The sequence below is a fragment of the Symsagittifera roscoffensis genome, chromosome 6 (genome assembly GCF_963678635.1).
Source record: "Symsagittifera roscoffensis chromosome 6, txSymRosc1.1, whole genome shotgun sequence".
Taxonomy (NCBI): domain Eukaryota; kingdom Metazoa; phylum Xenacoelomorpha; order Acoela; family Convolutidae; genus Symsagittifera; species Symsagittifera roscoffensis.
Genome location: NC_087067.1, coordinates 30,905,301 through 30,932,149, shown reverse-complemented (window position 1 = coordinate 30,932,149; position 26,849 = coordinate 30,905,301).

Below are 26,849 nucleotides of genomic sequence, written 5' to 3'. Positions count from 1 at the left end.
CCTTATTAGTCTGTATGTAAATTTTCATAACAATCGGACAATGTGATCAACAAATTTGCATGTAAAAATTTGCAGGTGGGGGGAAAGTAAAAAGAGCCAATTTTTGTTATGGGTGACTAGGAGAACACGATTGTAGCATTTTGAATTATTGTAAAAAGGGGAAAAAGTTTTGTAAAGACCACTAAAAACAAGTCATTATTTTTTTAATGAAAAGAGGACAGAAAAAAGACGCCTGTTAATTCTCGTTTTCTCGTTATGATGTGGATTTATAAGAAAGAAACAGTATACTGCCAGTTGATCGGTCCACTATTATTCTCAATTATATAACTATTCAAATTGACCGAGTGCAAAACTTACTGGGGAAGTAGCCCAAGGTGAACTAAATGACCGAAAACCAGAAAACTTTGAAAAAATGGAAGCACAAGGTGGGCTTATTAAAATGTGAATAACAGCAAAATCACCACCAGCAATAAAAAAAAACTAGACAAAGAGCTTAATTGTTTTCAAACACATGTTTTTATAGTTTTGTTTTTTATGGAGAACCAGGTAAAACGAGACAGCTCAACACCTTCAAATCTTGAGTGGAACTTGTTTTTGAAGTTGCAATCACAAAAAAACTAAAAAGCCAACAAGACGATTTGAATTTTTTGTCGACAACTTCAGTGATCTGCCGTTAGCTATTTGCCTCTGTGAAACTTGGCTCGGAGAAAACGAACCGTTATGGATTCAGAGAAATGGCAAAACTTTTACCAGATAACAAATGCTTTGCAGGATCCAATGTAGAGCACTGCAAGAGGTTTATCTGCAAAAAGAATTTAGAGAAGTTTCTTGTTAAGGAAAAATTGATTTCAAAATTTTGCGTTATAATCCAAACACTCCAAGCAGCATGGTTTCCAGAATTTTTTAACAATTGTATTTTTTATCATATGATTTGAAACATTTAAAAATTGAAACGAGTACTTATGGTGACTTCAATATTGATATATAACCTCAATCAAAATGGTCACCTGGCCAAGTCATTCAATATCATACCCTTTTAAAATGCTATGATTTTGGTATAATGAATTTGGAGCCTGCTCGTGAAATGGCGTATACTTCTTTATGCGACAAGTTATGCCAAAATGTATGCAGTTAAAAACTGTAATAGTGAACACTATTCATTTTTCATTGGTTTATTTTGAATCAACAAAAAGATTTTGAAATCTGAAAGGTGTACACGTAACATGGCACCTCTAAAAACTTATCAAACTTTTTTGAACAGTTATTTTTTTTTAATTTGGGATCAGTTCGGGATAGAAACACAGATTGAAATTTTGTCAAAGCTTAATTTAAATTTTACTGATTGGTTTTGTCCTAAAAAGCAAAATTTTTTTGACAAACTGAAACATTATAGGTCTATTTTACGCATAAAAAATATCGAGCTACAAAAAAATTTAGAACGTCAAAAATATTTGAAACATCCGAGCGACATCAAAAAGTTAGAGTTTTGTGAGTTTCGTATTTTTTTTTTGACATCGGAATTTAGAAAATCAATTAGATGTACAATCCGTCTCAAAAACCAGCGCCAAATAGGCGCTAAATTGATTTTTCAACAAGAATCAATTGTGTAGAAGAAACTTTAAATTAACCTAGTACTAGATGCGGAAAAACATGAGAATTTTCTTGCTAGTATTGGTAAAACAATGACTTTCTGAATTCAGGAAACTTCCGCTGCCATAAAATTTTTTCCTACTTTTGAAAAACGCTTTGTTTTTGCACTATTTGACTAATGGTAGGTTAATAGAACAATAGATAATTTAATGAGCAAAAATTCTGTTAGCCAAGACATTTAAAAGTAAAATGAAAAAAATGTCCATACCAGTAATCAAACAGCAAATTGCACATTTTTAACAGTTCTTTAAGAATATAAAATTTTCAAAATCAACTGATTAAAAAGGCGAAAGTAGTTGATTTGTCAAAATCAAGGGATAAACTTGATCCAAATAACTGTAGACCGATCATTCTAATGGCTACAAAAAGCAAGGTTTTAAAAAAAACATTTTCAAAAGGACGATTGAGTTCATTCGAAACAAATTTTTTGTCAAACTAACAATTTAGCTTCAGAAAAAAAACATTCTTTCACTAATGCCATTTTGATTAAAATTGACCAAATGAATGAAGTTATCGGCAAAAAAAATTTGGTGGGTGTAGCCCTTATTTTGTTTTAAAAAACTTCAACAAGGTTTATCATAAATCAGATAACATCAGATGCATTAGATAACCGTGTATCTTGTTTAGAAACTGTCAACTGCACAGTACAGTAGGGGTCATTATTGGGCTCATTACTTTTCCTGTTTTATGTTAACCAACTTCTTAATTAGTGACTCAATCGCTAGTTACTGTCATTGAGGACGTTAAAATTACACTAGCAACAACCAAATAAGTTGCAAGACGTTTAAATTTCAATTTCGGATTTGATACAATTTGCGCAAAAAACTAATGCAAAGCTGAAAAAATATCCATTCAAATTTCCAAATGCTACTAAATGAGTTTCGCCAATAGAAAATCGTTAATAGAACTGAATTTTGCATTGCAAAAGTTCAGGAATGCAATGATTATACTGGCAGTTTCATTGATAAAAAACCGAGTTCTTATTGAAAAAAAATTTTCCCTGATAAAAATTGATCTTTCGAATCATATTGATCCTGCAAGCAAAAAATTAGAAGAATTGAAACGTGTATTCTATCGAGCGATCTTAAACATCTCCCATTTTTTAAATAATTTTTTATTTAAAATTATATAATTCTGAGTAATGGAGTTTTGTATTTGTCTAAAACGTCTCCTAGCAGAATTCACTCAATGTAAAAAAAATTTTCAAAGAAAAGTTCGATGCAACACAATTGTATTTTCAGAAAAACAACATTGATTCTGCTCGAATTTTTTCAAGGAGGTGGTTTTACAATATTTTGGAAAATCAGTTTGTTTTATTTGATTTTGATTCTATCAAAGTGAGGCGAGAAACTCGACCCCAAGATTAAAATCCTCTGAATCTGCCAGCGTATACTTTGAATCTAGAAAAAAAAATCGTTGCTTAATTCGCTCTTTAAAGCGTTCATTTTTCTGGCAATTAATGAGCTACTGCCTGAATAAACATTTGAAAATACAATTTGCTACTCGCGATCTGTGCTTAAAATGCTGATAAGAGAACATCTTGAAAGATAACGAAACTTTATTGCAACTTTTGTTCAAAAACTTGCACTTTCTGTTTGGATTTTTTTCTTCTAAATAACCATTAGTTTTCCTAGGGTCTTACATCAAGATCAAATGTGCTCGTCGTAATGACCTTGTGTGGCGTATATCGATGTATATCGATGTTTGCTATACTACAAAAATTGATTAGAATCATGTAACCTTTTTTTCAAAAAATTGTTCCTATTTGTTAAATCTTGTCAGTTGAATACATCTGATTTCAGTACAAAAAAATTGGGTCAAAGGTAGAAAGAAGTCGGCGGAGCAGCGACTGGCATTTGTGCCGCTTAGTAAGCCCAATTAAAATAATTACTCATTTTGAGTTTTCGTGGCTAGCTGATTATGCAATTATCCGAATGCTAAGCACCATGCATGCAAAATTGTCGATACCCCAAAAAAGTTAATTCAATTATGCCCACAAATCTTGCCACAAACTTGAACAAACATTTTCATCGTCGTTTGATTCGACGAGATAGTTTGCTTTGGGTATTGATTTGACAAAGATAGAAAGAGACATTATCTTGCGCAGTCGATTGTTTTTTTTTTGATCAAATCTGTCTAGGATCTGTCTAGGACTTTTATAATTGGCTTTGTTGGTCAGAAACATTCAGTATGAGTGCTGAAAAATTGCCAGTCATTCTTCCGCAGTTGGTTACATAGCTCACAGTCATTGCTAGTGGGCAAACATGCTATTAGGCTTAACGCAAGCATCAAGCTTACCCGAATTTGACAATCTGATCCCATTCTTACAACCTTTGTTATTTTCTGTAAGCTGACTCGCCATATGCTGTAAATGCATCGTCTCGATTCGAGGGGTTGATCGTTGGAGTAGAACGAGGCTGAGGCTTACATATCTTACAACCAGTGGCGTGCTGATTTTAAGATTCTTCTGAAAAAACTATACGGACACTATTTCGTCAAAAAATTTCTGCGGCGCAGGCAATTTTAAAAAAAACAGGTCAAAAAAGGCGCTTTCAGGCACTTTTTTTGAAAAAATTGACCTAAAAATTGCGTTTTTTCGGCCGCGCTCCCCCCCTCAAAATTATTCATATTGACACTTTTAAAAAATTTTAAGGTTGGTCTGCAAAAAATAGATGAAAAATTATACCAAAAGTATAAAGACTATTTTAAAGGTATTCAAGACTATTTGAAAAAATTTGAATGTTTTCTCCACTCAGGGTTTTTTTTGTAATATTCTTTGTAATATCAAAATTTTATGATTATAAGATGCAAGTCACGCGCTACTATCTAGTATTAAAATTTTAGCTAAATGATTGTTAAAGAAAAAATACCTTTTTCTATTCAATAAGTTAAAAATACTAAATTATTTTCTAGACTTCGGCAAATTTTACCAATAACATCTTCTGCAGGAGTTCAGCTTGATATAAAGACATAGAAGCAGTTTTTTCAAACATCAAACAAAAACAAGTCGGGCTTAAGAAACTTTGATTCGCCTTTCGAAAACACTTTTTTTATTGTTTCAAGAAAATTGAAGCAGGCCAATTTTTAAGGGTTCTGTGTCTCTGAAAGATGAAAAGTCTGTAGCTGGGATAAAACTTTACACTTTGAATTTTTTCTTTAATCTAAAACTACATAAATTGCATCAGCCTTTAGCTTAGATTTGATAGACTTCGTCAAAAATTTGTTGTTATCTAAGTTTCCGCGAATGATTTTTCCTTGATTACTGCGAATGATCATAATATTCATGCGATTTTGTTAAAGCTGCAAAACAACGAAAAAACTTAAAAAAGCAGCAATTTTTGTCGACTCTTTCCCAATATGCCAGCGAATTAGGAAGCTATGGGGCTGGGGGTGGGGGGTGTCAAATTCGAATCCCCTTCAAATCCTCCTCGGGGGTTCGACCTCCTGCCGACTTAAAAGGTCCCCCTTTGTACTAATATGACATATCAATATTTGGCTGACTGACCCTAAGACGCCTTCTTCTGAAGACGCCTTCGGCGCCATAACATACTAATTTTGAGGGGCATCGCGCGCCGAAAAAACGCAGTTTTTTAGTCAAAAGTGCCTAAAAACGCCATTTTGACCTTTTTTTCAAAATTCTAATTTCAAAGATTATATTTTTTCTTTGGCGGTTTTATCTTGAAAGAACCATAATTCATTATCACAAGAAAAACTGATTTTTTTTTTCAAATCAACATAAAATTGATATGCTGTCTTTGCTTTTAACAGATTCATCCTTTTACTATCAAGATAAAAGTAAGTAAAAGTAATTCAGATCACTCGATTTTGCGACTTTTTGTGACTGAGACAAAGATATTTTTGTTCTTCGGGACGGGTTTTATCTTTTGAAACATTGAAAAATAGTCAAAAAATCTCGAGTAGGTCATCGAATGAAAGTTATAACTTTTTTCCTCCTCAGCTAAAAGAATTGACAATGTCATAGAATTCTACGTTTCAATGGGTGTTTTTTTCCGACCATGGTAAATGGGGAGGAACTTTGTATTCCTGTGTGTTTTAGTTTTTTTAATTTTTATTTTCTACGCAGAATCAGCTGCCGCAAATAATCATCGGAGAGAATTGAAAGATGTATCATTTTATAACCCTTCAGTCGTATTTCGAACGAAATTTAAAAATTTTGAAAAAATTTTCCAATGTCAAGAAGTTTTTGGTTTTCATCTTAATCGAGCGAATAAAGCGTGTGAGCAGGTTTGCAAAAACTTATTTAAATGGCTGAAAAGCTCACAATAGCTTAAACTAAGCCAAAAGAAAATTTAGTTTAGCTCGACTATAAACAATTTTTTTTGATATTTTAGCGTCTTTTTGGAATCAAAAACTTCTCAAAGATTCAAAACTAAAAAAAATTGAAACAATAAAATTGTGATTTTTGTTTGTTTTTTTATTTCGTCTAGTCATTTTTCCACAAAAACAGTTCTTCGACTTGCTTAATTTACTATGAGTGACGAATATAATTAATCTCTAGTTTTCTGATCAGATCTTTTCATCACATTACACAAAACGACACGAAATTGAAAAAAAAATGTGTTTTTGTAAAGACTATATTCCGAATACTCTGTGCCACTTGCACACTAAGCAGCTTTCCGTCTTTCATTTCTAAACTAGTTTCGCACAACTGGCTTGCAAAGAAATAGCAAAAATAATCCATCATGTGGTGATACACGTAGAATTATTTAGACTGATGAAATTAATCAACATAATCTGCGGGTCAAAAAAAGAGAAATTTTTTTATTGTGATTGAATTTATCATTTTGAAAAATAAGCAAACTAAATATTTTTCAACTTGAAATATTCTAACTGAAAATTAAAAATAGGCAGTCCAATGATATTTCACGCAGCATGATCTAGGCTGATGACAATCAACAAAAAATGAAACTATCCAAAAAAAGGATTTTTCGTTTATAAAAAATCAATTGGCAATCAATTCAACCTAATCAGGTTAGTGATTCTGTTTTTAAAATATTAAGTTTGGGTTTAGGGCAAAAACTTATTAAAAACCGAAGCACTACTTTTTCAACGAAAGTATTGCACAACGAAAAAAAAACTCAAAAAGTAAAAAACAAAAATCTTTTTCGCAATTGATATGGTTTTGGCGCCAGAAACCGGTTGATTTTTTTGGGGTTGTTTTGACTAGAAATGAAAGCAAACTTAAAAAAAACCCGTTATGGTAAAAAATTTTCAAAACTTTAGCTGCAATACTGATGTATAGGATCAGAATAAGCAAAACACTTTGCTGGTTTTGGATTGTCGCGCATATGAAACGCCCAGTATATCAAAATTATATAGGTCAATATTCTTCACGCTGTTCCAAGGTGGTTTTGCTTTTGTTTCGATCATTGAAAATGGGATGAACTTTGTATTCGGCTTTGTTTTACTTTTTTCTTTTTTGTGTTCCATGCAAAATTAGGTTTCATAAAGAAATCATCGGGACTGAGTTGAGTGATACGTCATTATAAATTGCTTTCAATTGTGATTTGAACAAAAAATTTTAAAATTTCTGAACAATTTTCTTTTGTCGATAAAAACCGGTGCAAAACTTTTGATCTTACGTCTAATTTCGAGCGGTTAAAGCGAGCGATCAGGCTTATTTATGCTTAGTTTAAGGCGCGTACAATAGTCTTTTTATGCTTAATTTTAGCTGCTTTACTTGAATAAAATTAGTTTTTGATTTTTTTAACGCCATTTTGGTAATCAAAAACTGTTGTTCAATTTCCAATTTTTATACCATGATTTTCAAATTTGCCTACTTTTTTTCAGATCCTTTTATCGACAATCTACTCAGAAAAAAAAACGACACTAATTTGAAATTAAATTTTTCTGTGTTTTTTAAAGTTGGTCGGAATATTATGTGCCACTTGCCCAATAATCGGCTATCCTTATTCATTTTTTAACTTGTTATTTTGTGCACTATATAAAAAGAAAGTCAATTTTTGTTGCTATTATAGAAAGAACCATTCTGGGTTTATAATTGTAAGCTGCAAATACCATCTACAACGTTATTTCCGCATCGAGCAAGCAAATGAACTATTTAAGCTTCTATCGATTTCTGCAACTGTTAAAAGTTGAATGTATTTTACCCAAGCAAGACGAAAAAACTTGAAAGGAACTAGCTTGGTCGAAACTTAAGGACTGGTTTATTGAAGGCGTGGAAATAGCCAGTTTATAGTGACTAATTTTATAGGTGATCTTGCTGTAGAACCATCCGCGTAAGCAACAAGAAGAATGGGCTTAAAATGATTCTTAGGGAAGCTGATGCGCTTGACTTACACTTAAGGCTGCAGAATAAACGAAAGATAAAAGACGTGAAAGCGTTATTTAGTCGGACGTCGAAAAATGGTTGCACCTGTTAAGAAGATACTGGCATTACTCACGGGGCTTATTTCTAAAATTTACCTACTTTTTGCTAAAAGTCACCATGACCTTTTTTGTCTGTATCTTCAAACCGATATGACATTTTTTGACACAAAACAAAGTAACTCTGTCAATTTTTGTCTGTCATTTTTCTGCGACAAAAAGAGTAAACCAAGCTTCTTAATCTTCCCATAGAACCTATTTGAACCCATAAATTCAAATTCCTTCTGTTGCTTTCGTGAATTTTTCCACAAAAAGAACTAAATTACAAATAGTTATAATATAAGCCTTCAAAACAAGATTTTTGAAATTGGATCCAGATAGCTCCTTCAAACTTTTTTCACCTAGTTGTCCCGAAAGTTTCAACCCAATTTCTCTATCAGCTGCATCGGAAACGACAAAAAAGCATGAAGAAATTTTTCATTCATTTGTTCGTTGAATTAAAATTTACAACGGCTTTTTCCCATGGTTGACTGTCCAACTTGGCTCTCCCAAATCAAACCTTTGTAAATTTTTGTATAACTATATCTATTCGAATAGCTATCAACCATTTTTCAAAGTTTGAACAATGTAACAAAATTAAAGTTCATATGTCGTCGAATATATTGTTTTGCATTTAAACGAAAAACAAGAAATTTTTATTACTTTTAAAAACATCTCGCACTTTAATCTTCTACGCAAGATCTCCGATTGAAAAGCAATGTATGTTTTCAATTCATACGGTAAGTTTTCAAACCAAAATTTTTATCAAATTGTAAAGTTGTTGATAAGAATTAATGAAAAACTCATCATCATCTTTTTTGACAACAAGTAATAATTGAATGACACAGCATTTAATGTGACAGCTTTTATGACAACTTAATCAAAATGAGCAGTGTATCCTAGTTTTTTAGCGTGTATCGTAAGCAGTGTATCCTAACAAAAAACGAATCAGTGTTATCCGCTTAGATTAGGAAGTTGTCTGCAAAAAATTATTTCAAAATTCTTTTTCCCACTCTTTTTTATTAAGGAATATCAAAAGGAAGACACTTTTTAAATGATTATGTATATCATTTTTTTCGGAAAAACAAAGCTTAAAACAAAACAATCAACCAATCGAAACGCTTTACACCTTTATGCTATCTGATCACTGAATATATAGCATGTTGAGGACTAGTAGTTCGTACCTGGTATATTGAACAATATATCTGATTTTCTTGTCCTATTCAAGTTTACTGAAATAAAAGATTAAAAAATCAAATTTATAAGCCAACTCACTAAGTTCAAGAAAAGCGATTTTCGTATCCAATTTCAAATTTCGCAGAGATCGCTAACCTCTGCTGTGGTCGGTTATTTTTCGGCGGTCAGTTTTTTTTCTATTGAGGCTCTTTTCTTTGCGTATTTTTTACGAGCTGTTTTTGCTCAGTGTTGTTTTTTATAGTTTTCTATTTGTTTTGAAATCAATTTAAATTGATCGTAAATTGTTTTCTGCGGCGGTCAGTTTTTTTCTATTGAGGCTTTTTTCATTGCGTATTTTGTTACGAGCTGTTTTTGCTCAATGTAGTTTTTTATAATTTTATATTTGATTTAAAATTGATTTAAATTGATCGTAAATCTTAGCTACAAAAATTGATCCAAATCGATTTAAATCGATTTGAATCAACTTTTTTCAATCGTAATTTGTTTTTTTAAGGGAATTAAAACGGATTTAAATCGATTTCATGTTTCAAATTTTTGTTACATTTATTCATTGCCTATCATTTTTCGTTTTACAACCATAGCGTATTGTACGTATTGTAGCATAAAAAAAACCAGATAAAAAACCAAAATATCGATAAAACTCTATGATTTCCTTGCAAATTTTCCAGCTTAAAATCTGATGTATGTTTAAAATAATAAAAAATTTCCGCATGTTATTTTGCCGTGCTAGCAAAAATATTGGTTTTAGTGAGTCTGAAAATTCATCGTAATAAATTTAAATTGATTCTTAAGACACTTAGTCCTAGTTTTTAAGAAAAATTGATTTAGAACGATTTAAATTGGATTTAAGTGAGTTTCGGATAGATTTAAGTGAGATTCGGATGAATTTAAGTGAGTTCCGGGTGAATTTTAGTGAGTTCCGGGTGGATTTTAGTGAGTCGGAGAATCCATCCAAATCGATTTCAATCGATTTTTTTGAGATTTAAATTGATCTAAAATTTTCAAAAAAGATCCATTTGAAGCAATCTAAAATCCATTTAAGTTCGTAAAATGTACATTTTCAATCGATTTGGATCAATTTAAATCGATCTAAGATCAATATAAATCGATCCCAAACTATTTTGTCAGTGCGGGTGCGTAAAAGGGTGAAAATTTTGCAAGTAGGTTTGATTTATTACTTTCTTTTTGCATGTGTTCCATACCAGATAAGCAACAGCTTTAATTGCATCTCGAAACGTATTTTTCCTTTACGTTTTTGTTTTGCCAGTTATCGGCACTGCGTGTCTTGGTTTTTAACAAAATTTATCGGTGCAAAATATAGCTGTTGCTGATCTACTAGATAGCTTGAAGTCGTTTCTTGAAGAGTATGTTTTTAATCTTTCACACATGTTCTTTCACAAGGCATGAATGAAAAACAAAATTTTAGAACGCTTGACTGGAAAAAAAGTAATTTGCATAGTTTCGCGCCCTTTCACAATTTTCCGGGCTCTTTTTAAAACGATTTAAAACGATTTAAATTGGATTTAAGTGAGTTTCGGATAGATTTAAGTGAGATTCGGATGAATTTAAGTGAGTTCCGGGTGGATTTTAGTGAGTTCCGGGTGGATTTTAGTGAGTCGGAGAATCCATCCAAATCGATTTCAATCGATTTTTTAGAGATTTAAATTGATCTAAAATTTTCAAAAAAGATCGATTTAAAGCAATCTAAAATCCATTTAAGTTCGTAAAATGTACATTTTGAATCGATTTGGATCAATTTAAAATCGATCTAAGATCAATATAAATCGATCCCAAACTATTTTTGTCAGTGCGGGTTTGTAAAAGGGTGAAAATTTTGCAAGTAATTTTAATTTATTACTTTCTTTTTGTATTTGTTCCATACCAGATAAGCAACAGCTTTAATTGCATCTCGAAACGTATTTTTCCTATACGTTTTTGTTTTGCCAGTTATCGGCACTGCGTGTCTCGGTTTTTAACAAAATTTATCGGTGCAAAATATAGCTGTTGCTGATCTACTAGATAGCTTGAAGTCGTTTCTTGAAGAGTATGTTTTTAATCTTTCACACATGTTCTTTCACGACAAGGCATGAATGAAAAACAAAATTTTAGAACGCTTGACTGGAAAAAAGTCATTTGCATAGTTTCGCGCCCTTTCACAATTTTCCGGGCTCTTTTTTTGAAAGAAGCCCGATTATAACAATTGAAAGAGCAAAAACAAACAGGAAGAGCAGAAGCATACTCTTCAACAGTTAGAACATAGTTGAGGATGGCCTCGGGCAAAAGAGCCTCCATTGGGCACTTCGTGCCCTCAAGTCGGGCTCTTTTCCCCTCGGGCAACTTTCAACTATGTTCTAACTACTACGAAATCGCTTTCTCCCGCGATGTTGTATAAAAAATGAGATTGCTATGACTTCATATGACTTCATATTACAGAAAGTTTTAGTTGATCCGACTTACAAACAAGAAAAGAAAAGTGTCAAAAAAGTTGAAAGCGCCATTATCGAAATCAATAAAATTATGATTATATTGTTTCATAATGCTGCTTCAAATTTTTCCTATACGTTTTTGTTTTGTTCTAGGTTATTATCAAAAAAATTTCAATGTAAATTGAAATTAGTATAAGGATTTAGTGAAAAAAAATTTGAAAAAAATGAGCTTAAATACAATTTTTTTAATATTTATGGCAGTTTAGTCACATGGAATAAATACAATTAAATTTAATGCTTTTGAGAAATAGAATTGAAAATCATTTACCCATACATTTATCAATAATGAGCGCTAGTGTACTTGTCTGACGAAAACAAAAAAGGCAGAGTTAGTGTCTTATGACTTTTTTAATGGGCTTTGTTATTTCTCAATGATACATTTCGGACTTTGGGATTTCTTAAATCATAAAATTTGTTTCATTCTTTTCCTCATCTTGTGGTAGCCCTCAAAAAGCAGCACGATTTTTTCTGACAATTGAATTTTTTGTTAAATTTTTCAAATGTTTTAGTTTTTGACCAAAGTTGTGACATTTAATGTCACGTTCCAAGCAACCTGGTCCTCTCCCAGTATACTTTTTGTAACAAATTTCATTTTTATGTAATCAAGAACTGCTTAAATTAAAGCCTATTTAGTCCCATTTTTATTGATTCACAGTTCTACAAAGTCTTAAAACAATGAGGCCCGTTCTTTTCGGTGACAAGATCCAATTTTGTCAAAATCCTATCCGACGTGTATCAGAGGGGTTTTTCTCACGATATAGCTGGATAAAAAAGTAACATAGCTATATAAACCAAAAAGCTTTCTTGAATGATGTATTTTTCATCTTCATCCCTTGGGTATCGGTATCCCTCCAAATTTAAAAGTGGTTTTTAAGAAAGGCATTATGTAACCCAAAGAACTGGTTTCACTCACAAAACTACTCAGTTTTCAAACTATCATTCGAAGCTCTATTTTACGATGTGAACGTTTGATGCTGCGCCACATACAGTGATGTCAACGTGCGATGTGTACAAACTTTTTGACGACGCTCCGTAGATTTTTTTTTCAGATTAAGAATTTTCAAAGTTTTAACCTTCTTATACCAGTAAATACATACATATTTGTGTTTTTTCTTCATCGCAATTGGACATCGCTGTATGTGTCTACTGGTGTGAGAAAGTTAAAAATCGTCAAATCTCACATCTGAAAAAATTATTGGATTTAAAATTAGTTAATGGTGATTTTTTATCTAATAAGCAATTTTCTTTGTGGTCAAACCTGTTGTTTTTACATGAAAAATGAAAACTTCCATAATCAAAAACCTTCTTTAGAGAGAAAAAAATCACATAAAATCAAAAAAGTTCAGTAGCGTTATTTATTCTATCCAGTTTACAACTGATTCTCTCGATAAACTTCCGGCGTCACGTACTGAAACTTTAATACTACTATATATTTTTCTTAGTTTTAAACACTAGTGCACAAAACTAAGCACAAATTGAGGTTTTTACTCTCTTAAATACTCTCTTTTCGATATTCATTTTGGACATCATTTCCTTCGAATTGCAAAAAAAATTACATTGACCGAGAGCAAATGATCAAAGCTACCTTCTATGAAGCTATCAATATTTAGTTTCAAAAATTTACCATTGTAACCCGGTCTGAAAAAACCTGTTTTCTTCATCAGCGCTGAATTTTGCATTGTATTGAGTTCTTTCTTCAAAAAACATTCTCAGCGAGAAAATTGAAAAACCAGTGTGAAAAACTTTACTAAACTCGGCGGTTTCTTACTTTTCCTCGCGAACTGAAAAATTTAGCGCAGATGCAGAAAACCAGCAATTTTCCTCGCTGGTTCCTTAGACCCGGATTACTTTGGTGAATTATTGAAACTAAATATTGATAGCTTCAAAGAGGGTAGCTCTGATTGTTTGCTCTCGATCAATGCAAAAATGTTACTGACTTTTGAAGTAAAATTTGTCCAAAATAGACATCAAGAACCGACATTTTAGACAATAAAATCTTGAATTTAAGTTAATTTTGTCTACTAGTGTTGCCATATTACTTTTTTATCCAAGGGTGTTGAACAAGTTTGTATTCTTACATTTTTTCTTTAACAGTGATGAGTTTTTATAACGTTTGTCAAATAATTTGTTAAAATAGAGTAGATCACATTCATCAGTGGTTTTTTTTCAAACATTAATTTTTAGCGCCGAAACTAGCATTAAAATAACAAAACTTTTACTCAGTAGACATTTAATTCAATCTGTTGAAGTTTTGAAGTTGAATTACTTGAAAATAAACACAAGCATTTTTTGACAGTTAGCACCTTTTTAACTCGGTTCCCACCATTTGATCGTATAAAAAAACTCAACTCCATACAATTTCAGTCGCTACTTTTTATTGCTTTGGCCCTACAAGTTTAAACTAATTCTATAAATAAACACCACTTTAATCCAAAATGAAAATGAAACATACTTCAAAGGGGACTTCGGTAAACATCAAAAGATAAAGCAAGAAAAGTTTAGCTATTTAAAGCGAGAGAGTTTCGTGCTACATATGTTTAGGAGCAAAAACTCGGACAGACAAATAAACTTAAGAGTAGTTGACCTACTTTAAAAAAAGAAATACATGCACAACCTAATTTTTCAGTCCAAAATTGTGTCTCAAGGTTGTCTGAAAAACAAAATTGCATGCAAAAGTCTGTCAAAGTTTTACAATTATGTCTGACCTGGTTTTTGCAGCTCTATAATTTGCGTAAATTTTGAATAGAAAAGACTTTGCCAAAAATTCTTTGAATAGAAAAGACTTTGTCAAAGTTTTACAATTATGTCTGACCTGGTTTTTGCAGCTCTATAATTTGCGTAAATTTTGAATAGAAAAGACTTTGCCAAAAATTCTCATCGTGAAAAAAATTCGAACCCAAATTCAGCAATTTTTCAACAAACTTCAATGGCCCGCAATTATTTAAACGTTCTTTGACTAAAAATGGCGTGATTTTCCATACATTTTAAGCAGGTACAAAAACTTAAAAATTTGCGTAATTTTTCAGTCCAAAATTGTGTCTCAAGGTTGTCTGAAAAACAAAATTGCATGCAAAAGTCTGTCAAAGTTTTACAATTATGTCTGACCTGGTTTTTGCAGCTCTATAATTTGCGTAAATTTTGAATAGAAAAGACTTTGCCAAAAATTCTTTGAATAGAAAAGACTTTGTCAAAGTTTTACAATTATGTCTGACCTGGTTTTTGCAGCTCTATAATTTGCGTAAATTTTGAATAGAAAAGACTTTGCCAAAAATTCTGATCGTGAAAAAAATTCGAACCCAAATTCAGCAATTTTTCAACAAACTTCAATGGCCCGCAATTATTTAAACGTTCTTTGACTAAAAATGGCGTGATTTTCCAAACATTTTAAGCAGGTACAAAAACTTAGAAATTTGCGTAATTTTTCAGTCCAAAATTGTGTCTCAAGGTTGTCTGAAAAACAAAATTGCATGCAAAAGTCTGTCAAAGTTTTACAATTATGTCTGACCTGGTTTTTGCAGCTCTATAACTTGCGTAAATTTTGAATAGAAAAGACTTTGCCAAAAATTCTTTGAATAGAAAAGACTTTGTCAAAGTTTTACAATTATGTCTGACCTGGTTTTTGCAGCTCCATAATTTGCGTAAATTTTGAATAGAAAAGACTTTGCCAAAAATTCTGATCGTGAAAAAAATTCGAACCCAAATTCAGCAATTTTTCAACAAACTTCAATGGCCCGCAATTATTTAAACGTTCTTTGACTAAAAATGGCGTGATTTTCCAAACATTTTAAGCAGGTACAAAAACTTAGAAATTTGCGTAATTTTTCAGTCCAAAATTGTGTCTCAAGGTTGTCTGAAAAACAAAATTGCATGCAAAAGTCTGTCAAAGTTTTACAATTATGTCTGACCTGGTTTTTGCAGCTCTATAATTTGCGTAAATTTTGAATAGAAAAGACTTTGCCAAAAATTCTTTGAATAGAAAAGACTTTGTCAAAGTTTTACAATTATTTCTGACCTGGTTTTTGCAGCTCTATAATTTGCGTAAATTTTGAATAGAAAAGACTTTGCCAAAAATTCTGATCGTGAAAAAAATTCGAACCCAAATTCAGCAATTTTTCAACAAACTCAATGGCCCGCAATTATTTAAACGTTCTTTGACTAAAAATGGCGTGATTTTCCAAACATTTTAAGCAGGTACAAAAACTTAAAAAAGGCTCTTCGACTGAAAAAAAAACCATTCAATTGTAGAATCACTTTTGAGCTCGAACTTATCACTCGATTGCTTTGTTCAGCTTTTTTTGAATATTTGCACCTTTTTGAAAATTCCTTGAAAAACTTGAAACATTCTTCTGAAAAAAAGTGTTTTTTTTTGTCATTTCAAACTTTGCAGAAAGTTAATGCTTTCAAATATTTCCATTAAATGATGACATGGTTTGTGAAGGTCTCTTCAACAATTTTTCTTGTAAAAACTAAAGTTTAACTTGTACCTTGCATTTTTTCAAAGAAGCTTTTTCAAAAAAAAACACTGTGCAAATTCGGGTAAAAAGTTTGCATTAAATTAACCAAAGTTTCTCTCCAATATCTATATTAATTAAAACATTGTTGCATCAGCTGATTTACTTGAAGAGAGACTTTTTGTTCGCATCATTCTCTGAAATACCCTGTCTAAATGCATTTCTTCCTTCTTTCAGTGTCTAAACTATATCTTGCTAAGAAAGAGACAAAAAAGCTCATATTTTATCTGATATGTGGCTGTTAATAAGACTTGACAGTGGCTCTTACCGATGAGTTTGCTTTTATAAAAAAAAGAGCACTTAAAACTTTAAGCACTTAAAAAAACATGCAGTGAAAAAATATGGCAGAATGACTTGAAACTCAGGATTTTAAGCAGTGCTCAATAGAGTTGGAACCGGGCGCGGGCCGGGCTCAGGCCTAATTTTCAGGACCAACAACCGGGCCGGCTCCCCAGCCTGACTTCAAAAGAGTGCACACCTTTCACACTTCTTTTCACACCTTTTGAAACTTCACTTCACACCTGTTGAGACATCCGTTCACAACTTTTGCGGCAAAAGTCAGCCAAATCGAACGGTTAGGATAGGCTTCAGCCAATGGACTTATTAAATTTTGATTTTTTTTAAAATTTCACATTTGAATTTTAATTTAATTTTTGTTGGAAAGTTATTCTTTTCACTAAAAACAAGCCCGGCCCGGGCCTGGGCTTGAAATTTTTGTTCTACAACCGCGCCGGGCCCGGGCCTCACTTGCAGGCCCGGCTCCAACTCTGGTGCTCAGACTTCAAAATAACCCCTGTAATTTCGAAATTCTATGGAAATAATTTTCAAAATGTTTTTTAAGTTGGGTCAAAACAGCTGGTCATAAAATGTTTGCGTGAAAATGTTTCAGCTAAAACTCTTTGCATTTATAGGTTATGGTGTCTTTGCTCTTCATCTTCCTGAAAGATTTGATAGAAGTTGTACGATGCTTCAATGAAGGCAATTCATTTAGTCAGCCACTTCGAGGTAAATTATTTAAGAGTTTCTGTCCGTTTTCCTTTAACTAAAATGAAGAAATTTTTTATTAAAGTATGAGTGGAATCCCATTCACCAAACACATCACAAAGTAACTTAGAAAATCATAACTTCTAAATCCATAAATAATGTTTTTTTTTCCTCCAGTTGCCAGTTCTGTCATGTAGATTTTAATTTCAGTGATTGGTGTAGCTCCTTAATCCGTGTACCGATCTTAATCTTACTCATATTTCTCCTTGTGTCAATAGATCTAGTGTATACCGGTTTATGTGAGTTAGTTGCCAGAAGGAGAACAACTGTATTCTAAGTTTTATTCAAACTGTTCTAGTGCTGAAACTACAAGTAGTTTCAGCACTTACAAATAAGTGTAAATATTGGAGATGGAATATGATTGGTTAGCTATAAATATTTTATAGTGATATTACATCATAAATACAATTGGTCTATAACTGCTAGTTTAAAACTGGTTCCACCCATCCGTGGTTTAGAGAGTTTTTAGTTTTTGTTTGTTTGATTTAGTGAAGGACGGGTGATGTAGTTTCTTTTCGAAATTGCGAGCATTGACTTCTTGGAGAAAGGAGAAGTGGGGCTGTTTGTGTTTGATGGAGCAAGATTGTTATGTTCGCGTTTCTAGATGGGTCTCGTTGATCGTGGTAGTCTTGGGTGATTGTGCCAAGACTTCTGATCGATGCAATGATGTATCGATTTCGTTGAGTTTAGAGCGAGACTACGTGTATGGTGAAGTTTGACTTTTCCGTGTGAAGTGCCAAGTGACTAGGATTGGTACGTGTAGTCAACATCGAGATGGCCATTGGTCTGGTTCAATGGTTTTCCTTTGCTGCGATGTTGAGTCCATACTTTAAATCCTTTGAGGGTAGTGACTTACGGCAGCAAATCGAATAGATTTGCCATTCCGAAGTTGGAATATGATTGGGTTGTCGTCTCCTTTACTACTTGTACCTTAGACTCTAAGAAATCTATACATTTTTTATTTATGGTTTCAATATATAATTTATTTTTGATAATTAATTTTTGCTTATGATTTGTTATTAATGTTATCGCAAAAGCGTTTTACTTCAGTTCTGCTATTTTTTAGAGTCGCTCACACTAGAGCAACTCTTGGCAAAAATAGAGTGTGAGTCACAAAGCGTGTTGTAGTGCGGTGGGTTAGGCAGGCTATAGAGCATGCTCAGGACGTCCCTCTGGTTGATGAGGCCGGGAGTGGGGTAAATTTTATGATCTCTTTGGGCAGAGTCTCTTTTTGTGTTCAACTTTTTGTTTCGTTTTTTTTTACTTGTTTTTCTCTTTTTTGTTTTTGTGTCCTTTTCTCAAAAATTGAATATTTTGGTTTGAGGTTGTCTTTCGACTTTTTTTGTGTTTCACTTGATTGTGGTAAAACTTGAAAGTGGGCTTCGAAAGAATAATTTATCCAGTTTTAATCTGGTTTTAATCTAGTTTGGGTACCGTGTGTTTTTTTTTTCTTAGTCATGCAATTAGTTTGTGGTTTTGTGACGTTAGTAAGCTGCGTTGGTTATTTGTGTTTACTTTATAATTCCTTAGAACCGTGTTAAAGGAAAGTTTGAAACGTGTGAAAACTGGTTGGAGTTGTTATCAGTGAAAGTTAAAACTTAAAATTCATTATTTAAACATTTCTTTGTGGGCGAGTTGCGCAATTTTGGAGAGACTGTGTGATTTATGGGCGAGTGAATGATTCAAATTTATAAAAGAAGCGTCTTGTATAAAGGTTAGTATTTTTTTAATTTATCTGAAACTTTTTCTGAATTTGCTGCATTTTGATTGTACTGCTCTTGGTGAATTTAATTTATCAATTCACTGCTTTCTAAGAAGGAAATTTTTGCTTTGGAGGATTTTTTATGTATTTACTGCTATTTAGAAGTACATTTTACTGCTTTCATTTATACTGCAGTTTGTTAAAAAGAGTTTTAAATTTCTATAAAAAAGTTTTCGTTTTTTACTTGATTTTATTTGTTTTAGATGATTCTGTAATGAAATCTAAAAAGAAAGATGAAACTTTTACGAAGAGTGGTTGGTTGTGTTTAGGAATTTATTAGTGAAAGATATTTAATTATACTTACTAATCGTCGGCAAAAAATATATTTGGGAAAATTTTGTGAATAGTCTCCGATAATGTTAGGAGTTTAGCAAGTAAGCGGGTGATATATTTAGTTTGCAGTAGAGGCCATAGGAAATCAAGTGCTTTGATGATCTTCTGCTCTTCACTACTTGCTGAGAATCCGAGCGGAGTGTTTTGCATTAGATTATAAAGTTTATGGTTTTGGTTAGTGTTTTGAATATATTCCAGCATTGGACTTCAACGGGCTGTATATATTCGTGAGGGACAATTAGTGGATTCATCAATGTTGAAAGTTCGTGTAAGTCGCGTTCTTTTGGTGTTAAAAAATTTGCAAAAAAACGGTTAAATTTATTGAAATAGGGGTCGTAGGCTTTTGTGTCGCGAAGTGGTGTAGATATAACATGATCAAAATTTTTATTCATGCAGTTGATGGTAAATTTATATTGAGATCATAAGAATAATTTTTCAGTTAGTTGGGGAATAGCGTTAGTATCGTCTTCTAAAAAGGTATCTTCCATAGATTGTTCAATCGCATGATCAGAATGGTTAATGGTAAATCGGTTTGATTTTGTGCAGTGAATCGATTTATTGTTTGGGTTAGTCCGATGGTTGTGAGTTGCTTTTCATGAAGTGCTGTGGTTAGGTGATGTAATCGAGTGTGACACAATTCATTGTCGTCTGGGTTTTTATATAATGGGAGTCATAATGGGTTAATGAAATCATAGCAAGAGGTCCCTGAAAGTGTGGGAAACAAAGCATGATCAATAACGTAAGTTCGTTGATCGTTGTTCGTATTTGTTTGATAGTAAATGTACTGTGGAAAAAATGGTAAGCACACTTGTAAGAAATCTTTTGTTTTAGTATGAAGTGGGTGAACTGAAAATGTTCAAGAAGGTTAGAAGGCAAATGGGCATTGGGATGTTTACGTTAAAATACTCGGTGGGCTCCAATTTCTTCAGTAGTGGATGCTGGGTCTGAGGATCCGGAGGATATCATGGTTTGTGATAGATGATAAGTTGTTAGTGTGTTAGGGTTTTGAATTTGTTGCTGTAGGCTTATAAAACTATCTAATTCTTTCTCGAGTTCTCCATCAACGAGGCTAGAGGGGTCAGGTGCGTCGCTGGTCATTAGGGAGAAAATTGGGGTTGCATCAGTGTATGAAGAAAGGGCTGAGGAAGTTTCATCAGGAATTTGGGTAATGAGTGGTTGAAAAGGGGTTGGGAAAAAGTGGATGGGCTAGGCTCGATGTCTGCTAATATAACTGGGATTTCAATATCACAGTTATTAAACTGTGAAATTGTGTGAAAAACTGTGTTTGTGGAAGTGTCATCTGATTCCATGCTTGCTGAATTATTAGTATATGATGGTACCATTGGGCGTGAATTCAGATAGTGATATGATTGGAGAGTGACGTTGGAGATTGGATGGGTATGAAAGGGAACGGGTGAATTCAATCTGGCGGCTCATCGTGGGCAAAAAGATGGTTGTTCTGAGAACGGAAATTAGTGGAATGTGGCTGTTCTATAATTTGTTCAATTGTTTCTTCTACATTTGATTGCTGGGCTTTTATGAGAGTAACTGGACTTTATCGATAACAACTATGACTTGTAGAGATGTGCTCTGTTAGGGCTATATTCCTGCGATTTCTTGGTACTAAAGATAATGGATGGTTATTATGTAAACTGTGTAATTGTGGTGAAGTAGGTGTTGTATTTTTATTGTCTTGTGAATTATCAAATGCATTAGCTGTGGTTGTTAGTTTTTTGTTATATTGATTTACTTGAGCATCTAAAAGGACTTTGTTAATTGAGATTGAAAACATTCCAAAAATCCTGTGAAAAGTATGCGTGCTACACTTGCTTGTTGGTTTACTTGTGTGTATATTGTGCAAAGAGAAAATCAAAACGTATTGCGTAAAGGGTGTGTATAGCGCAAAAAGAAAATAATGAAAAAAGAAAACCAAAAAAGTTAAACATTGCATATAATAAAGTCAATCTTTCTAAGGTTTAGTAGGGCCATCCTAGAAAGACGAGTACTTCATTTTTCAAATTTACAAAAGTAAAAACATTGATGGGTGATATATCTTGTGAACTGTTTTTTTTCACCGCTTAAATAAATGTAATTTTTTTATATTTTTAAATTATCCACTGTAGTCTAGTGTATAAATGTCTGGAAATCCTGCGGTTTCTGCAAATTTTCTTAAGTTTTGGTCAATGGGTTGTCTTTGTATTGTATCCATTTTTGTAAGGAGTTCTTGAAATTGTTGTGTACGGATGTGATGTTGTATATCTGATCTAGAGTGTATACCTATTGACTGTATATCTATATTTGGGTTTCTAGCAAAAGCTCTGATACTTTCTGGTGAAAATTTTTAAATGGTGGCATAAGTGTTGGATATGGTGTGAGTAGATAAAATTTTTCTCCATCGGGATTTAATTGTACAATACTGTGGTTTTTTTCAGATCCACATGGGACAGCTGTATACCAAAAAATTGTTCTTCTAGAAAGTGTGTCAACGAAATGTGATTTAATTTTATAGAATATGGGAATTCTTTTGAAGTTGTTGCCGTAGGGTAATAAAATTGTCTAATTCATTCTCGAGTTCTCCATCAACGGGGCAAGAGGGGTCAGGTGGGTCGCTGGTCGTTGGAGAGAAAATTGGAGTGCATCAGTGTATGAAGAAGGGGCTGAGGAATTTTCATCGCGAATTGGGGTATGGAGTGGTTGAAGGGGGGGGGGTTGGGAAAAAGTAGATGGGCTAGGCTCAAAGTCTGCTAATTCATCTGGGTTTTCATTATCAGAGTTGTTAAATTGTGAAACTGTGTGAAAAACTGTGTTTGTGGAAGTGTCATCTGAATCCATGCCTGGTGAATTATTAGTATATGATGGTACAAGATAGGGAGTGAATTCAGAAAGTGATATGATTGGAGAGTGACGTTGGAGATTGGATGGGTATGAAAGGGAACGGTTGGATCCAATCTGGCGGCTCATCGTGGGCAAAAGGTGGTTGTTCTGAGAACGGAAATTAGTGGTATGTGGCTAATCTAAAATTTGTTCATGCGTTTCTTCTACATTTGGTTGCTGGGCTATTATGAGAGTAACTGGACTTTGTGGATAACTATGACTTGTAGAGATGTGCTCTGTTAGGGCTATATTCCTGTATTTTCATGGTACTAAAGATAAGGGATGGTTATTATGTAAAGTGTGTAATTGTGGTGCAGTAGGTGTTGTTTTTTATTGTCTTGTGAATTATCATATGCATTAAATTTGGTTGATAGTTTTTGTTATTTTGATGTATTTGAGCATCTGAAAGGATTATGTTAATTGAGCTTGGAAATATTCCAAAAATTCTGCGAAAACTATTCGTATTACACTTGCTTGTTTGCTTACTTGTGTGTGTGTATTGTGCAAAGAGAAAATCAAAACGTATTGCGTAAAGGGTGTGTTTAGCGCAAAAAGAAAATCATGAAAAAAACCAAAAAAGTTAAACATTGCATATAATATAGTCAACCTTTCTAAGACTTAGTAGAGCCATCCTAGAAAGGTGAGTAGTTCATTTTTCAAATTTACAAAAGTAAAAATATTGATGGGTGATATATCGTGTGGACGGTTTTTTTTACTGTTTAAAGAAATGTAATCTTTTATATTTTTAAAGTATCCACTGTAGTCTTGCGTATAAATGTCTGAAAATCCTGCGGTTTCTGCAAGTTTTCTTAAATTTTGGTCAAGGGGTTGTCTTTGTATTGTATCCATTTTTGTAAGAAATTCTTGAAATTGATGTGTACGGATGTGATGTTGTATATCTGATCTAGAGTATATACCTATTGATTGTATATCTATATTTGGGCTTCTAAAGTTCTGATATTTTCTGGTGAAAATTTCTTTAATGGTGGCATAAGTGTAGGATATGGTGTGAGAAGATAATATTTATCTTCATCGGGATTGAATTGTAAAAGATTGTGGCTATTTTTAGATCCACATGAGACAGCTGTATACCAAAAAGATATTCTTCTAGAAAGTGTGTCAACGAAATGTGCTTTATTTTTGTAGAATATGGGAATTCTTTCGTTTTCAAATACATATAATGGTGATGCTTTTTTTACATAACATATTTCTTCGAAGTCGATAAAATTTGATCTATTTGCTGACAAAAATAGTCCTGCATAAGGTTTTTTTTTATACTGCAAGTGCAAGTGATTGTAAAAAGTGTGTTTGTTCAAGTTCACATAAGTGATGGATTGTTCTAGTTCTGATAGTGACATTTCTTGAAGAATTCTACTTATATTCTTATTTCTTATCTTAATGAATGTCTTAGTGAATTGCATCAAAATACGTATTGCTCATAAATGATAGTTCTTGTAAGCGTGTACTGCTTTTGTCTAGTGGTCAAAGTTTTCTACCAGTTCTTCCGGTGTTTTTCAGAAATGTCACTATTTGAAATGCGATGTGTTGTATTTGGATTAATTAACGTGTCAGTTTGTTTTCTAAATTATTGATAAAATTGAAACGTTGATTGATTTGTCGGATTTTTTCAGGGCTTACTTTATCATAAGGGATGGATTCAAAAAAGTATTTTTGATGAAATTTTATCATTCTGGCGTGTATTCTTGCAACTTGAAATGTGGTTCATGTGTCTTCGGGGAACCAAACAATAGTTTCTTGTGTTCTTGTTGTTAGACCGCAATATCGTTCATCATTTTACATTTAATCGTATTCTTTGATAAATTATAGTGTCGAATTTTAATTCTCTTGTTATTTGTACTTTTTCTAATTGGATTTTCCAATAAAAAACATATTTTCTTGATATCGTTTGTTTTTTATGTCAGCTTTGCAATAAGAAGGGTTGTTTTTTCCAATGTGTGATATTCAATTTTCATCATGGAGATCATAAACAAATCGTCCATGTGCGCCGTGGAACGGTTATTTGTCATTTATTTTAAATGACCTTAGTATCTTTCGAATTCCGCTTGATGTGCAGAGTCAGGAAAAACCTGAACATTTACCAATTTTTGGTTTGTGTCCTTTATTTGTGGTTAATTTCAATCGATTAAATTCGTTTTTACAACCTGCAGGGCTAAGATGTAAGAGTCTTTCTATATTACTTAGATACAAAGATTCGTGATCATATCTATTTTTGTTTCCATTTGAGACTTGGGAACAAAGTACTTTTTCTCTGAGAATGTTGCTGTAATCTTGTATCCTGTTAATGTTCTAGCTCGGGTTTTCAAATGAAATCTGGCTACTATATTTAGTTTTTTTTCTATTTCTTGTGGCTCGGATACTCACTGAGTTACTTGTTTTATGGCGTATTTAAGTTGTGTTGTTTTTTGTTCATTTTCTTGACAATCATAGTGTGTGACTCGTAAATCTTGGGTCCTGTTCGAGGAGAAGCGTTCTTATGATTTGTTGGTTCTGAAAAAGTAAAAGGGCGTAGGGTTTGAAGGATACGAATTATTAAAAATACATGTGTAGGATAGTCCTGAATATGGATTACAGAATGTGATGTATCCAAGTGTCTTTTTTGTATATCTATGGTATTTATACATATATTCTGTTGTGATAAATGCGTGAAGAAAAGATTGAGCTGTTATAATTGGTGGAGCTAAGGGAAGAGGGTGATGTACTAAATTTTTTAATTTTACTCTTATTTCAAATTTAAGTGTCAGGTTTTCTTGTGTAAGGATTTGTTTGTTGTGTTCCTGTATGTCATCGTGAATATCGTGTCGAGATTTTAATTTGTTCAGTGCCCAATTATGTAGTCTGTTACTGTCGAAATATTGACCAAATGATGAAGAGGGTGCTACGAATGTGCTCCAATTTAATCGTAGGGGTATATTATTGGTTAAATGTTCTTTATATCAATCGTTTAAATTTGTAGGGAAATTTGGAGGAATTGATGTTGTTGGGGTCTGACTTTTTAAAGGGGTTGAAGGAAGTGAGAGGGTTTCTGGTAATGACAAAGATGTATCTGATGAGATTTCTATAGGGTCGTCTACCAAGTTTGGTTCACCTTGAGTGAAAGCTTGTGTCATCCAATGTGGGAGTCGTTGTGTTGAAGTTGGGGGTTAAAAGGATTTTCACGAATTTGTTAGGATGTGGGGGTTGATCCTAAGTAATTAGATGGTATATTCGGATTATTTCGTTTTGAGGTAGATTATACTGGTGGGGGGTACTTTGAATTGTACTACTGGAAAGATCTAGAGGATTTGGGATTGGTGATGAGGGTATATTAAAGTGAACTTCGGGTGTTGTAAAATTTCTATTTCGTCTTGGATATATGATTTGTTTATCTTTTGTGGATGTATTTTGGTTTTGGCTTGGATGTCTTGTTCTAATAAGGTCTTGCTGAAGAGAAGGGTATAAATTATATATTGGTACTTATTGTGGTTCGCTTAGTGGTGCGTGGCGAACTACAGGTTCTAAAGGTTCTGATCATAGTGAATGTCTTTCCTCAAACGTATATGGGTTTTCTTGAAATGAAATGTTTGTTGATGATTGAGGGTGTTTTGTCTGAGTGGATGTTGGTGTTGTTGGAGATTCCTGGAATTCCGTAGTCGGTGGCGACTGTTGTGTGGTTGTTGATTAGCAATTTTGAAAAGTTCGTTAAATTTTTTACCTATGAAGAAAACTTATGTTGATTATAATATTCTTCTATGAAAATATTTAAAAGTATCGATGCTAATGCAAAAGATGTTTTTGCTTTCTTATACATTTGCATACTGTCAGAATTAGAAATCTTAAAATTGTTTAAAATATCAGTAAAAGAAGAAAAATGTCTTTTTTGTTCAATAGATGTCTTAACATTTAAATAGTTGTTAAAATATCTTACCTGAGGAGTTGATCAAGAATTTTGCAAAGTTGAGATAGGTGTTGTGTAGTGAATAGAATATTACGAAAAAACTGCAAAAGATTATGATGAGAAAGAGAAACAGTTCGAAAGTATCTATAAAAAAAATTTAAAGATTTGAAAAAAGATTGATAGGATTGAAAAAGGTTTCGAAGTTATGATTTTGACAAGTTTGGATGATTTGGAAAGAAGCATTTGAGAAATGATTCGTTCTTGCTGAATTATCTTTTATTTTTTGAGGCTAAATTTGAGTGTGGTCGGATTGTTTATTGATTTTTGACAAGTGGGTTGTAAATAGGCATTTTTGGTGAAAAAAAGTCTGAAGGTCTAAGAATGAGCTTTCTAGTTTTGTTTTTTATTAATGTGATGATTGGGGGTATCCAGGAGTTATTCGTACATATTTTTCCTTAGGGAAATTTGGAGTGTAAATTGGTAAAATATTGTTGATTTTTGTACAAGTTGATATGGGAGGGTTGTAAAGTTTAGATTTTGTTGATTCCGGTTGTCAAATGTAAGCTTGTTGCTTATTTTTGACCTGGAGGTCTTTTAATTATAGTTACAGATATGTTTGAAGTTTGCAAAGTGTCGGTTAAAGAAGTGGTGTCAGAATGAGGTGAGGTTTGGATAGTTTCTGATTGGCTAAAGTTGAACTAATTGTTCAA